This window comes from Phascolarctos cinereus, unplaced genomic scaffold (genome assembly GCF_003287225.1).
Source record: "Phascolarctos cinereus isolate Bilbo 61053 unplaced genomic scaffold, phaCin_HiC Scaffold_1;HRSCAF=81, whole genome shotgun sequence".
NCBI lineage: Eukaryota > Metazoa > Chordata > Mammalia > Diprotodontia > Phascolarctidae > Phascolarctos > Phascolarctos cinereus.
In genome coordinates this window covers 233,524,423-233,540,348 of record NW_027555514.1, presented here as the reverse complement: position 1 = coordinate 233,540,348, position 15,926 = coordinate 233,524,423, and the positions used below count along the sequence as shown (strand labels likewise).

Below are 15,926 nucleotides of genomic sequence, written 5' to 3'. Positions count from 1 at the left end.
TCTGTTGTGTGTGCTTTGTGTTATGTATTGCATAACATCTATGTTTTTGGTGTTATGTGTGTCATATTGTAATATATGCTGTTATTATACAGCATGTTAATTTCTACATTTCCATATGCAGTTTTATATGTTCATAGAAATTTTGGTGTCGTCTGTGCAGTTTGTGGGGACTGAAAATTCTTCAGTAGGGGGAAGATGCAGGTTAGACTTGTTACCAGCCATATGAGGGAAGTGACCAATGAAGACGAGTCCTTAGAGCATGCTCATATTTGCCTTTCCTTGTGAGTTACAGGAAACATGCATAATATTCCCTGTTTGGTTTCAATCTAACATGCGAAGGCTTGGTGAACCTACTTCTAGACATTAATGACAGTTTTAATGCTGTGTGGTTGCCTGAGGAGCCAGAAAGTCTGACAACTCAGGAGGAATGGAGCTGGAACTGAATTCAAATACAGAAATATTGGTATGTGCCCCTTTCAGTCTCTTGCATTCTTTCTTTCTGATGGCTGGTAAGACAATAACCATTGTGAGCCACCAGAGGGCAGGAGGGTAGCAGCTTCCTATCCTTTCCCCTGGTGCCATCTATCGGAGACCATAGAGTGCCTTTATTTCCTGTATGTTTGGTTTTTTTCCTGATCTTAGTTGGAGTATTCCAAGGGGGAGGGGGATATCCAGGTGACCAGGGAGCTGGAGATATATCAAAACAATCGGAGGTCCAACTGACAACCAATGCTGAAAGCTGAAGCGGCCAAGTCCAATGTGGAGCTAGCACAGTAGTTGAATAACCTGCTTGACTTAGCCCAGAAGGGGATTGAACTGTTGGCAAAGACACTGTGCCATATAAAGAGACAGCCCAGCTGAGCATGAGAAGTTTACTCATTTATTACTGATGTCTCATCCTGAACTGGACTTGGTGGTAGCCCCTTGAAGAAAGAAAAAGATTACCAGGGCACTGAATCCCAAAATAGCCCTTGGCCTCATGTGTTCTCTATATGTAAGTCCCCTTGCCTTTGAACTTAATGTTTGAAGACATTTTCCCAGAGACATTGTATGTACATGGAAGGGGAGAGTATACCTCATAGCTGAGGGATTGTTTTATAACACTGTTCTTGCTATACGTCCTCAGCAGATATCCTTTTGTAAGAGCTAACTGATGTCAGTTGTTTGGTTGATATTGGAAAACACACTGAATAAGGACTTGTGAGCACTAGTATTAGAAGCTGCAACCTATCAGGATTACCCCTTGACCCATGAGGGGAGTGGTATTTTCTCCTCTGGGACCCAACCTGCTAAGGCCAGTGAGAGTTGTATGACTGGGCTGGCTGTGATATCTACATATCTACATCTGTATCTGTATCGATATGGATATTGATATATACATATACAAACTCAAATATATACATATAAATACACATATATGTGCATTACATTATAGACATATCTAGACATATGCATTCACATATGTCTGTGTGTATTTGTCAGCATAGATTTTTATAGGCCTATGTGTGTCATATATGTCTATATGTGTGCACATATGTACATGTGCTTGTGTATGTAAATATAATGGAGTATAATAGAATCAGAGAAGGATGATGACCTTGGGTTCTGAGATTAGCTTTATTTTTGTGTCTGTCTTATTAAATTAAAAAACAAAAGCCTTGTGAACTGTTAAAATGGAAGAAACTCCAGGTCCAAAAAGGGGGACTTGGAATGAGCCATAGTCTAATCACAGTTTACAAAGATTATAAATGCATTATTGCCTGAGAAACAGCTTGCAAGCTGGAACAGTGAGACAGTGTCCTTATCTGTTCTAAGGGGATTTACAGGGAGGTACTTATATTTTTTTTTTTAAAAAGGAAGGCAGGGAATTTGGGAGAAAGGCTAGAATTGGGAAGGTCCCTAGGAAGGAATGAGGCTGGGAGCCCCATTCTCAAGGGGAGGGAGAGATCCAGGAAACAGGGAGCGCGAGGAATTCCAGGTGGTAAAGCTATGGCCCTTTGATACACAAATCAGAAGGTGTTCTCCATCACAAGCAGTCCTGGCAGTTCAAGGTTCGAGTACAAACAATAAGATAAGGGGATGTCTCCAAAAGCTATAAAATAGGATGTGTCCAAGAGCTCCATAACCAACAGTTAGGGGAGTCTCTGCAGATAAAGATGTCCCTTGAAGCTCCATAAACCACCAAATAGCTCAGGGTCTGCTTCAAAGCTGGTATGAGCTTAATTGTCTTCAGAGTTACTGATTTTCTGCATGTCCAGCTGAGTTTACGCTCAGTTACCGCAAAGGATTATTGGTATGTCAAGCAACGCTGTGTCTTGGCTAATACAGCCAGTCCTCATACACCTCTTCTTGGTTACCTGGATAATTGGGGGGGGGCTCAAGCAAATCAAGGTAGTGAGCATATCCATTTTTACACTCTTATTCCCATTCATTTACTTGGGAGAGTTTTATAGTTTTAAAAAAATGGGCATCTAGAACAGAGTGAGCCTTTGGCAGTTCGTTGGCAAGGAAGTCTCTAAAACATACCCTGATTAGGTGTGGTTTGGCCAAATAAAGCATAGAATTCAATGGGCTTTCTGACTCTAAAGACTCGTTAGTGAGACAATGGCTTTGGTGACCAGGAGATACAGGTGAAGAAATCTGAAGGCCCAAGTTACCTGGAGGCAGCTCTACTCTGTGTTCCATGGAACTTGGGTGCCTGAAGTGCTCCTTATCAGGAGGAAAGCCCATTCTAGTTAAGCCCTGCCTCACCCACCCCTCCCCTCAAAAAAAAAAAGATAGAGCATGACTTACGGGGTGAGGGGGAAATGCTGGAATACATTTTTCATTAAGTTTGATGATGAGGCATATGAGGTTTCTGCTTTTCTAAAAGATCTATAGCAAAAAAGGTTTTGTGCTTTAACCCAAAAGAACAGTGACAGAATCCACTCCTATGAATAAAAAGAAGCATCTTAGTTTAGGATTCTAGTTTAATCCAGAAAGGGCAGCTAGGTGTCTCAGTGGATAGAGTGCCAGGCCTGGAGTCAAGAAGACTCATCTTTGTGAGTTCACTTATTAGCTGTGTGACCCTGGGCAAGTCACTTCACCCTATTTGCCTCCGTTTCCTCATCTGTAAAATGAGCTGGAGAAGGAAATACCAAGCCACTCGAGTATCTCTGCCAAGAAAACCCCAAATGGGATCACGGAGTGTTAGACACAACTGAAGTAACTGAACAAAGACAAATTAATCCAGAAGACTGAAGCAGAGAGAAATCCCATAACCTAGTACCCAGTGGAGCTGGGCATGGAAGCACCTAGCAGTGCCCATGGATAACATGATACAATAGAATGAGTAATGGATTTGGAGTCAGAAGGCCTGGGTTCAAATGATGACTGCTACTTTTGGGACCTTGGGTAAATCATTTAACCTCTCTAGGTCTCTGTTTGCTCATCTATAAAATGAGTCAGTTAGATTAGATGACTTCTAAGGTTCTTTCCAGATCTAAATCTACCATCCTTATAACATCAAGCAGCAGCCCTATGGAAGGAGCCAGCAGGCAGAATACTGGCTGAGACTAAACATCCAGCAGAAATTACATGCCTTGGAAACATTGCACGTGGGGCGTGCCCACAGGAGCAATGTGATAACATTACCAGAAGACCTGGAGCTTCAGAGTTGGGAGTCACCCTTGTACACAAGTGTGCCATCATCACATTTGTTCCTATGTGTGTCCACTCTTACTATCGGTTTGTTTTTTGTTTTGTTTCACAAACTACGTATTTGTGAAAGGGTATGTCCCAGGTTTAGTGGAGAATGTTTTACTGCTACTTTTCTTGCTATGCTATTTTATTAAACGTCTTTTTGTGAACTACTTGTGCCCTTTGCGTAGGTACAAAAAGTAAACACATTGGTGGGGGCTCATGATCTTTGTTTTTGATATGGATGCAGACCCACGGAGTACCTTGAATTTAGGGTAATCTTGTTTGGGGGACCTACCATGAGGGTTGGGTGTGGCTCTACACTCGAGGTAGGGAACCTTCTGCCTCAAGGCCACATGTAGTCCTCAAGGTCCTCAAGTGCGGCCCTTTGACTGAATCTAAACTTCACAGAGCAAATCCTGTTAATGAAAGGATTTGTTCTGTGAAACATAGACTTAGTCAAAAGGGCACAGCTAAGGACCTAGAAGGCCACATGTGGCCTCCAGGCTACAGGTTTCCCAGCTTGCTCTAGGTTCTACATGCGATAGGTCCTTAGTGTATACTGAACTTTATCGCTTGATGCCAGTGTATGGATGCTAAAACTTTTCTCAGTCAGATGGTGAGAATCTTTAAAAATTAGTTAATGCTATTACTCTTGACTGCTTAATAGGGCTCAGATAAATTTCCAGCTAACCAGAGGGGCTCACTGATAGATAGTACAATCAACTATTAGCTCAGTCCCTTGGGAAGGAGCTGATGACAGAAGGAACTGGGGAATAAAATCAACCTGAGAACAAAAGGTGGTCTAGTTGCCTGGATTCATGGTATTACATAGTATTTCTTTTTCACTCAGGTTTCCCAGGCAGGTGACTTATGAAGATGAGTTTGTGTATCCTGTCTCCTTAAAAGGATTCCTGATTTCAAGCACTATAATGAGCTTTCTCTATATGCAGGTTGCTTCCTGAGATAGGTTTGGCCTCGCAGGCCTGGTGAGTGATTGTCACAACTAGCACTTTGTTATACCCGATCATAATTTAAAGGAATTAGACCCTTGGGGAAGACAAGATGCTGTTTATCTTTGTTAGTTGGCTAAGTGAGGGTGACTTAATTCACAACACCAGTCCCCATGGGATAAGCCAAAGAATTGATTTCACCTTGGTTCCAGGCTGTCTTGTGGGGTGAGAGCCTTGGTATTAAAATGTTCTGGAAAAGTACACTGTGATCCTATCACCATATCCAAGATCACACTTGGATTTTGGCCACTGTGAAACAGAGCACATGTGAGTTAGGCCCACAAGAGGACAGAGATTTTTCTGTTCTTCCCACAGGTGGATAAATGAACAGAGAATACTTGAATCTGTGAATAAGAAATCAGATAAGCAGAGCTGTAACTAGGAATTTTTTCATCTGAGGCAAAAGAGGGGTAGCAGTAGTGCAGAAGAGGGGAGAGAGAGAGAGAGAGAGAGAGAGAGAGAGAGAGAGAGAGAGAGAGAGAGAGAGAGAGAAAACAGCAGAGTGAGCAGAGGACAGTGTGACCTAGGTGAGTCAGGAGAGTGGGTAGTCCATTCTCTGCACCAACCCCAGCCTATGACCCTACTCTTATCATTCTGTACCAGGATTTGGCTTCCCTCACAATCTGTGGGGGTGGAAGTATACCCCTCTCTAGTTTGTTACCCTGGTATAAAACCTCAATTCCCCACCCTAGTTACTGTTCTGTAGTAAATGATTTTTTTTGGGGGGGGGGCTAGGCAATGGGGTTAAGTGACTTGCCCAGGGTCACACAGCTAGTAAGTGTCAAGTGTTTGAGACTGGATTTGAACTCACGTCCTCCTGACTCCAGGGCTGTGCTCTATCCACTGTACCACCAAACTGCTCCTTAGTAAATTATTTTTAAATAAGAATGATGCATGCTTACAACTATTAGGTCTAAGAGGACACTCAGAAGGGTCAAATGAGTTAAAATTAATCTTTTTATACTACAGCCACTTCTATGTGTATACATGCAACACTATAAAGTTATAATAAACTTTGGCCAGGTTCATTATGTGTCATAAACCAAAACTTCTGCACTCCATAAGCCAACCCATTAAAAAACAAAGGCTTTCTTTAGTCTCCAAAGCTGCAGATGGAAGGTGCTTGATAAGGAAGTGATAGTAAAGAGTCCAGCTGTCAAACCTTAGCATGTTTCATCCAGGCCTTTGGCATAAAGCTGTTGAGATTAAAAACCATGGTTACATAAACTCACCCACACCCTCAAGGGAATTAAACCCCTTTTCTCTCACAATGGATATACTTCCTGCAGCTTTTCAGATTAATCTGGCAGACAGCCTAAAATAATCTCTTGGGTAACAAGTGATTCTTAGTAATAAGAGGGGAGAGAAGTGCCTTTCCAAATGGGTCTCTGCTAGAGATGAGGGAAAGGGAATGAATCTTTTGCAAACATGATTTCATTTGATCCTCACAACAGCTCTGGGAGGTGCTGTTATTATCCTCAAGGCAGACAGAAGTTAAGTGACGTACTATGTGCCAGACATTGTGCTAAGGACTTTTACAAATATAATTTTATTTGACCCTCCTAACACTCTGGGATTTTATATCTGTTATTATCTCCATTTTACTGCTGAGGAAACTGAGGCAGATGAAGTTGAGTGACTTGCCCAGGATCACATAGTAAATGTCTGAGGTTGGATTTGAACTCGGGTCTGCTTGACTCCAGGTCCAGTGTTCTATCCACCGTGCCGCCTCGTTGCCAATGAAGGTAGTCTACAGCACATCGGGTGGAATCCCTGTGGCAAATTTGTGGGAAGACACCAGCTAGAGTTACGTGGAGAGGCATGGATAGGTTGTATTATTGTGTAATGAATTTTAAAGGTTAGACCGTGGATCCTATTTATTTAGCAGGGACTGGCTGGAAAGTAGAGTTGGGAAATCCCAGAACCTCAGATCTAGTGCTAACACAAGGCAAAACACAGCAAATCAGCACACAGGATGAGCTAGACAGGGAGGGTATCAGAGGTAGCAACAGCCTGTATCAACCTATATAGGTAGGGTAGGGACTATTTTTCATTTTGTCTTCCTATCTTCCCGGTACAGCCAAACGATAAAAAACCTATTGAATTGTGTTGAAGTCAGAGAAGGATAGGATTAAGGGAACAGGTGGGTCAGGTTTAATCAATTTAAATTCAGTAAACATTTATTAAGCACCTACAGATGCCCAGGCACACTGCTAAGCACTGGGGAAACAAAAAGAGTCAAAAGATAGTGCCTGCCCTCAAGGAATTTACAATCTAATGGGGGAGGCGACTTGTAAACAAACATATACAAAGCAAGCTATATACAGGATAAATAGGAAATAATTAAAAGAGAGAAAGTATTGAATTCAGAGATGGCTTTTTGTAGAAGGTGGGATTTTAGTTGGGACTTAAAGGAAGTCAGGGAATCTAGGAGGCAGAAATGAGGAGGGAAGCATCCCAGACATAGGAGACAGCCAGAGAAAATTCCTGGAGCTGAGAGATGGAGCAGTGTCCCTGAAAGGAAGAGTATGTGTTGGGGAGTAAGGTGTAAGAAGACTGGAAAAGTAGGAAGGGGCTAGGAGGTCATGAAGGACCTTGAATGCCAAACAACATTTTGTTAGTTGCCCCTGGAGGTGATAGGTAGCCTCTGGAGTTTACTCTGTGTGTGTGTGTGTGTGTGTGTGTGTGTGTGTGTGTGTGTATCAGACCTGTGTTTTAAGAAGGTTTGAGGTGGGGGGAAGAGGTGCATAGCTCTGCCTTTGAGCCTAGAAGGACAGATGAGAGCATGGGTGTAAAAACAAAGCTATGTTGAAATTTGGATGAGAGCAAAAGTGACCATGAACTTTGAACTGTCTTTCCGGTAATGACATCCAATTTGAACTAATCCATCTGCACATTTTTACCCTGTTATTCCTCACAGGACAACAAAATGTATTAGTGCTACAGTCTGGCTATAACCGCAGAGTCAAGCTGACAAGTGTTTACCAAACTTCTACTATGTGCAGGCAATGTGCTAAGTGCTGAGGGTACAAAAAAGGGCAAAAATAGTCCCTGCCCTCAAGAAGCTCACCATCTAATGGGGGGAAGGGGTGGAGACAACATGCCATTAAATATGTGCAAAGGACATATTGATCGGGGAGTTGCTGAGGGGTCTGTGTGAGGATGACCTCCTGGGCACTAACGGAACATTCTCCCTAATCAGAGAAAGAAAAGCAGATGCTTTGGTCTTGTTACTTTAAAGGTTTATCCCACAGTTTAGTTTGTACAGAAGACAGAGGGAAAGCCCCTATTTAACACCAAAAAACCCCTACAAAACATTTTTTGGGGACACATTAGGTTTAGCCAAGAATCTCTTCTTACCCTCAAGCGTCTGATGCAGTCATAGCTCACACCTCTGGTATGCACAGAGGAAACTGCACATTAAAAAAACCCAAAACAACCAATATTATGACAGCTGTGGAAATGTATGCAGATTAAAAATTACAGTTAGTAAGTGAGTTAGAAAATAAACAGAAATTTATTTGGAAAACACTTGCCACTAACAGTGTTAAAGCTTTGGGAGGTGAGCCAATCCACCAATTCTTTCTGCGCCTGATGCAGCCAGGATAGGGAATATTTTAATATAACTGCTCTTGATTTGTAAAGAATTTTTGTTTTCATCTGCAATATTCTGAAATATGTTTGGTTCTGGGGCAGGAGCTGTGAGCCATCCTTTCATTTGATTGGGACTCTTTTTTATCTTCTGGTTTTATCATGTGATTATTGGTATTGATGACATTGAAAATTTCAAATTGTATAATAGACTCACATTGGTTATCGGTGACTTCACATTTTGAGTATCTATAATTAAGTTAATGTTTATGTAGCACCGGACAATGTCCACTGACAAGTAGAAATACCCAGAACTTCCCCTAGTCCATGACCCTGGAGAGACCCTCTGAGTGATGACCTCCCTCTGAAAAATATTTCCTCTCTTAAGGGAGAAGAAAGGGGACACAAAGCCTCTCAAGAGCAGTGGAGTACAAGATATAGGCACTAGCATACTGGGAATCTAAGATAAACTGCAGCCACTATTGAGACTACTATTACTGGTCTGAGCAAAAGTGGAGATCCTGCTGTGACCACTCAAGTGAACCGGCAGAGGAGTAGAAGCTGAGGCAATAGATAATGAATTACCTGTGGCCAGATAATGCAGGAGCCACTCAGAACAGATGCAAATGACTGGAGCCATTTATGATGCTGAGAACTGAACAGGTAACTCTGTAATTGTCCACTTACATTTTAATTTTTAAAAATTTTAATTGTTTTTAATTTAATTTGCCTTTAATTGCTTCACCTATATTTTTAAGAGTTTGTTTTCTTTCTCTGCTGACATTTTTGTAGTGAGTATTCTGGCCTTATTCTTCCAGAGCCAGTCTGGCTACATCATCCCTTCAGGCTTCTAAGGGCACCCCTCAGTGGCAGCTCAGTGACACAGTAGATGGAGTGTTGGATCTGGAATCAGGAAGACTTGAGTTCAAATCTGGATTCAGACACTTATTAGCTGAGTCACTTAACCCTGTTTGCATCAGTCTCCTCAACTGTAAAATAGAGACCATAATAGTAACTACCACCCAAGGGTGTAGTTATGAGGATCTAATGAGATAATAATTGTAAAGCACTTAGCGCAATGCCTGCCCACATAAGTACTATCCACTCAAGACCCCATTCCAGGGTGTTACCCCTCTCATTAGCCACCAGTGACTAGCAGCCCAGTTCTATTTAACCAATTAACATCAATTAGTTTTTACAAAGGGATATTTACTATGAAGATATAGCAAGAATAAAAATACAAACATGTCCGCCCCAAACCTCAGGGGCATACTTTCTCTTATACCATCTTGGTCTCTGGGAAAAGTAAGCTCCGATTTCATACAATTTCTACATAGCACTGGTCTCACAAAGCCCATGCCTAAATGGGGCATCCTTGCTAGATGAACCCTCATTTCACATGCTTCTGGACTGGACCAAAAAAATCTTTGAGTTCCCCTGGCTTCCGAAGTTCAACCAGCTGGTTGCAAAACCCAACATGAACATGACCCTTGGGCTTCCTTAGTGGTTCACTCTCCTGACCTCCTAAGGCTCACAAGTTTGTGGCCTCTAAAATAATTTCCTCCTTCTCAAATGAAATAATAAATTCAGAGGCAGAGAACTAAGTCCTGTATCATGGACCACAGGTGACCCTGAGATGGCATGGGCTCAAGGTCTCTTCCCTTATGACATCGTCTTTTCTTTTACCAGAATGACATTATCCAGGAAGAAATCAACACCAAATTTTTAAAAATCTGACAAATTTATTCCTTTAATTTTGGATTTTTTTTTTGTGGTGGTTATTCTTTCCCTTTACATTGTTGTAGGACAGAGAGAGAGAGAGAGAGAGAGAGAGAGAGAGAGACAGAGACAGAGACAGAGAGAGACAGAGAGAGAGAGAGTGTATGTATGTGTATTTTTTGGTTCTGCTTACTTCACTTTGCATCAGTTCATAGAATTCCTTTTATGCTATTCACTCTACATCATATTTGCTGTTTCTTACTTTCACAATTTGTCTAGCCATTCCCCAATGGGCATCTAGTTTGTTTCCAGTTTTTTTGCTACAACAAAAAGTGCTGCTGTAAATATTTTGGTGTAAATAAGACCTTTCTTTTTATTAATTACATTCTTGGGGTATATGCCTGGTAGTAGAATCTCTGGGTCAAAGGGTGTGGATAGAATATAGACCCTCTCCCCTTTTTGCATAATTCCAAAATGCTTTCCAAAACAGTGGGACTGATTCACAGATCCACCAACAATGCATCAGTGTACCTATCCTTCCATAACCTTCCAACATTAACTATTCTGTCTTTGTCGCCTTTGCCAATTTGCTCAGTGTGAGGTGAAACCTCAGGGCTGTCTGATTTGTAGTTCGTTTACTATTGATAATTTTGAACGTTCTTTCATATGGTTGCTGATAGTTGAAATTCTTCTTCTGAGAACTGTTTAATTATATCCATCAGTCACTTATCTATTGGGGAATGGTTTTTGGTCTTGGTTTTTGTTAGTTGTCTAAATATCTGGGATACCAAATCCTCAACTGAGAAATCCGATACAAAGATTTTTCTTCCCATTAAATAGCTTCTCTTCTTATCCAGATACATTAACTATATGTGGAAAATTTTTAATTTCATATAATAAAAAATTCCCACTCTATCTTTTATAATTGTTGCCATCTCTTGTTTGCTTAAGAGTCTATCTCCTACCCATAGCTTCAAAAGGTACATGATCTGCTTATCTTCTCATTTTTTTATGGTCTGATTTTTAACATTCAGGTCTAGTATCCATTTTGAATTTATTCTGAAATATGGAATAAGGTGTTGGTTTAAGCCTCCTTGCCAGTTTTCCCAAAAGTTCTTACTGAAAAAGGAAATCTGTCTTAAGTGATTTATGTTTTCAAGTTTATTGAATAATAAGTTATTGAGTTCCAGTATTCTCTCATTCTCTCCTTCCAGTCTGTTCCTTCAATCTAGTTCCGTGTTTTTTAAGCAGCACTAAATTGTCTTGGGGGGGAGGGGCAAGTAGGTGGCACAGTGGATAGAACAAGGGACCCAGAATCAGGAAGACTAATCTTTAAGAGTTTAAATCTGGCCTCACACACTTACTAGCTGTGTGACCTTGGGCAAGTTGCTTAACCCTGTTTGCCTCAGTTCTTTATCTGTAAAATGAGCTGGAGAAGGAAATGGTAAACCACTTCAGTATTTTTGCCAAGAAAATTTCAAAATGAGGTCATGAAGAATTGGACATGACTGAAATGACCGAACAGCAGAAACAAAATTGTCTTGATAACTCTTGCTTTATAATATAGTTTGAGATCTGGAAGAACTGTTTTTCCTGCATTTCGACCTTTTTAATGATTTTCCTTTACATTCTAGATCTTTTGTTTCTCCAAATGAATTAAAAAAAATTTATTTTCTCTATATCTGTGAAGTTCCCCTTTGATAACTTAATTGACATAGCATTAAAATTATAAATTAACTTTGGTGGTGTTCACATCATCTTTACGAATTAAGATGCTGCTTATGGAGTTGTTATCCACATGCACAAGCATGCCTAAAAGTGTGAAGGGATTATCTAGCAAAAGATCTTGATGGGCCAGAAAGGCAAGTGGTGTCTATAAGAGAAAATTTATTGGGGATAAATGTTTTTAAAAAGTCAACTGCAGAAATACAGAATAGGGAAAGAATAGTTAGATAATAGTGTGTGGAAAAGATCTGGCAAATTTAGTGGACTTTAAGCTTACAAGTACATAGTGAGATATGATGGCCAACAGTTAATGTAGATTCTCTTGATCTTTTCTCAAAACTTCAACACCTCCCCATCATCCTTCTCTCTCAGCTGAAAAACTTATCTCCTATTTTATTGAGAAAATCGAGGCCATTCGATGTGAGCTATCTCTTCTGCCTTTCTTTTCATCTCAAAAATCTCTTGACATCACCACCCCAGCTCTTTCCCTGTCCCCCATTCTCCTCCTTTTTTGAGTGTCTGACAATGAAGTGGTCCTTCTTGCAAGGCCAATCCCTCTACATATTCCCTTTATCCCAACCCTTTCCATCTTCTCCAGCAGATTGCAATCTCAATCACTCTCTCCCCCCACTCTAATTTTCCCTACTGCCTTCAGACATGACCAAGTCTTCCTTATCCTTAAAAAAAAAAAAAACCCTTCACTACACCCTACAATTTTCTCAAGCTATCATTCTATATCACGGCACTCTTTCCCAGCCAAACTCCTAGAAAAATCTATATTTACTTACCACCTCCACCTCCTCCACTTTCACTCACTCTTCAACTCTTTGTAACCTGACTTCAGATCTTGTCACTCAACTGAAATTACTCTCTCCAAACTTACCATAGATTTCTTAATTGTCAAACTTAATGGTCTTTCCCCCTCCCCTTTTCATTCTTTGTCTGTCTGCTGCATTTGACAGTGTTGAGCACCTACCCTACTGGATACTCTCTTCTGTGGGTTTTTGTGACACGACTCTTTCCTGGTTCTTCTCCAGCCTTTCTCAGTCCCCTTTGCTGGTTCATCATTCAGACCTACACCTCGCCCCCCTACAACTATATTCTTCAAGTCCTCCTACCCTTCCTTCTTTACCTTCATTCTCCTCATGACCTCATCAGCTCCCAAGGGTTTAATTACCATCTCTATGTAGATAGTTCACAGATCTATATATTCGGTCCAGGTTAACTCCCCTGAGGTTCTTCCAACATCACCAGTTGCCTGTAGTATATTTCAACTGAATCACCTGGACCCATTTTAAAATCAAAATGTTCAAAACTGATCTCATTATTTATATCCCCCCTCCCCAACTCAGCCATCTTCCAACAATTTTGTTGAGGGTTCCATCATTCTTTCAGTCTTCCAGGTTTGTAATCTGATGTATCAACCTCCACCATACTTATATTTCCAATCAGTTGCCAAATCCTGCCCTTTCTACCTCCACGATATCTCTTATATCTAATTCTATCTCGCTATTCACACAAATTCACTTTCAGGCAGCTCCTCATCATGAATTGCCTAGATTATTGTGACAGCTTTCTAACTGTTCTCCTTGACTCACATCTGTCTTCATTCCCATCCATCTTCTAGGCGTCTACCAAAGTGATTTCTTTTCTCAAGTCCTGATCTGCTCTGTTTAGCTTTTAAAGTACTGGCCTATCTTCTGAACCTCATTGGGTATTACTCCTCCCTCCTGCATTCTGCCATCTAGTCAAACTAGCCTTCTCTCTGATCCTCACTTATTCATTCATTCATTCATTCATTCATTCATTCATTCATTCATTCAGGCAATTGGGGTTAAGTGACTTGCCCAGGATCACACAGCTAATAAATGTCAAGTGTTTGGTCTGAGATCAGATTTGAACTCAGTCTCCTGACTTCAGGGCTGGTGCTCTATTCATGGTGCCACCTAGCTGCCCCTGCTCCTCACTTATGACACTCCATGTTCTAATACCACATCTATGCACTAGCTCTCCCCCCATGCCTGGAATGAACTCCCTCCTTACCTCTGTCTCATGGACCACCTTTCCTCCTTTACAATGCAGCTCAGACACAATCTTCTACATGAGTCTTTTCCTGATCTCCCAACTGCTAGTGCTTCTCCTCACAATCTCCCTTTCATTTAACTAGTTTGTGTGTGTGTGTATGTATATATGTTCATATATATACACACACATATGCATATATGTATATATGCTTATATATACACTTCATATACAATACATACATTTATGCATATACATATATATATGTGTATATTTAATATGCATGCATGTGTATATTTAATATGTATATATAAACTTTATATTTATGCTCATATGTTTTTATATGTACTTGTCTCTCCCATTAGAATGTAAACTTCTTATGAGTAGGGATTATTTCATTCTCTATTCTTGCATCTCTAGTGCCTTGAATAGTGTCTCACACTTAGTAAATGTTTAATAAATATTTGTTGATGACTGATTCATTATTTTTACTTACACTAATACAATGGATAGAGAAGTGGTGCAGTGGATAGAGGGACCTGAAAGTCAAGAAGACACCTTCCTGAATTCAAATGTGGTCTCACATGCTTAATACCTGTGTGACCCTGAGCAAACCACTTCATCCTGTTTGCCTCAGTTTCCTTATCTGTAAAATGAGCTGGAGAAGGAAGTGACAAACCACTCCAGTATCTTTGCCAAGAGACAGCATCAATATGGAGCTATCAGACTTGGGTTTGAATCTCATCTCTGCAATTTGTGTGACCTGGGGTTAGTCGCTTACTTTCTAGATCCAAACTTCCTCATCTGTAAAATGAGGGAATTAGACTAGATGATTTTTTTTTTGGGGGGGAGGAGGCAATCGGGGTTAAGTGACTTGCCCAGGGTCACACAGTTAGTAGGTTTCTGAAGCTGGATTTGAACTCAGGTCCTCCTGAGTCCAGGGCTGGTGCTCTATGGGCCACTTAGTTGTTCTGGATGATCTTTTTAAGGCCTTTCCAGCTCTTGATCTCATGAACCTGTGGAAATGAAACATTAACCCAGAACTACCAAAAAAATGAAGGATTTAGAATAATCAGTCTACACAACAAAGCAAGAATGAAAACCAACTACTTCCCTTGGGGACCCAGAGAGGGTAAGTGATCACCGCAGGTCACAGAGGCAGTAAATGACAAGATTTGAATTCTTTTGATTCCAAAGTGAATATTCTTTGCATGTACCTCACTGCCTCTTAGAGCTGCAGGCAGAGCTCTATGAAACAGAGCTGCTATTTTCCTAGCTGTTAGGCTGAAAAGTGTCTGGTTTCTGCCATTCTTGATTTAAATGACAGAGGGACTGTCCTCACCAATTAGCATGTTTCAAGTGCCCCCTGGGTATATGGCTCCATAATAAGCACTAAGCCATAGAGAACCAATTTCTTATTCTCTTTGTTCCATTTTTTAGAGGATTTAGGCCATGCTAATCTTTTCTTTCTGTTTTCAGTTCTTCCTGAAACATATCCCCGAATGAGATCGAGTGGCTTGGTTTTAATAGCATAGTTCTTCACAAATTTTAGATAACAGCCACTGAATTCCAGAAAAATTCTTAATTCTTGAAGGTTTTGAACACAGCCAGCTGAAGAACACATCTACCGTCTCTTCATAGTTATGGGCTTGTCAATGTTAACAACCAGCTCTTCAGAAAAAAAAAAAGTATGTTTAACCCACTTTTAAATTTAATCTGAAGTTTTTCCTTTTCTCCATCGTTTTCTTAAGTCTAGACAATCAACAAAACAATAAAAATTGAACCCTGACTTGTAGTTTTGACTGTTTCCAAGAGCTAAATGCTACCATTGAAAATTTAACAATTGGCTCTCTGGCTCTATCTCACTTTTGTATGGGACCCACTGATGTGAGAAAGGGTTTGTGAAACTAGTACCTGTCACCTGACAGCTTCAGATCAACTTCCAATAGAATGTCCCAACATTTTCATCAGTCTTTTCCCTCTTCTCCCCATGTCTTTCTAAAGACAACAAAGTCTAGGAGCAGCAACATTTCTGTGTAGTTCCTGTCTTCAACTACCTTCTCCATAAGTCATCGAAAAGTGGCTTAGGTTTTGAGATTATTTGGGGAACAATACATTCAATTGGTAAAATGCTGTGGAAAGGATGAAGGCTGCTTTTTCTTTATCATTCTTTGCTAT

The 15,926-nt window shown here is 40.6% G+C and overlaps 1 long non-coding RNA gene across 1 annotated transcript; it reads left to right on the top strand.

The window, feature by feature from the left end:
- The first annotated feature begins 264 nt into the window (after positions 1–264).
- Positions 265–15,528, top strand: LOC144455753 (uncharacterized). Its single transcript, XR_013484488.1, has 3 exons — positions 265–463; positions 8,671–8,945; positions 15,228–15,528. It is a non-coding gene; the product is annotated as an uncharacterized LOC144455753 (long non-coding RNA).
- The last annotated feature ends 398 nt before the right edge of the window (positions 15,529–15,926 follow it).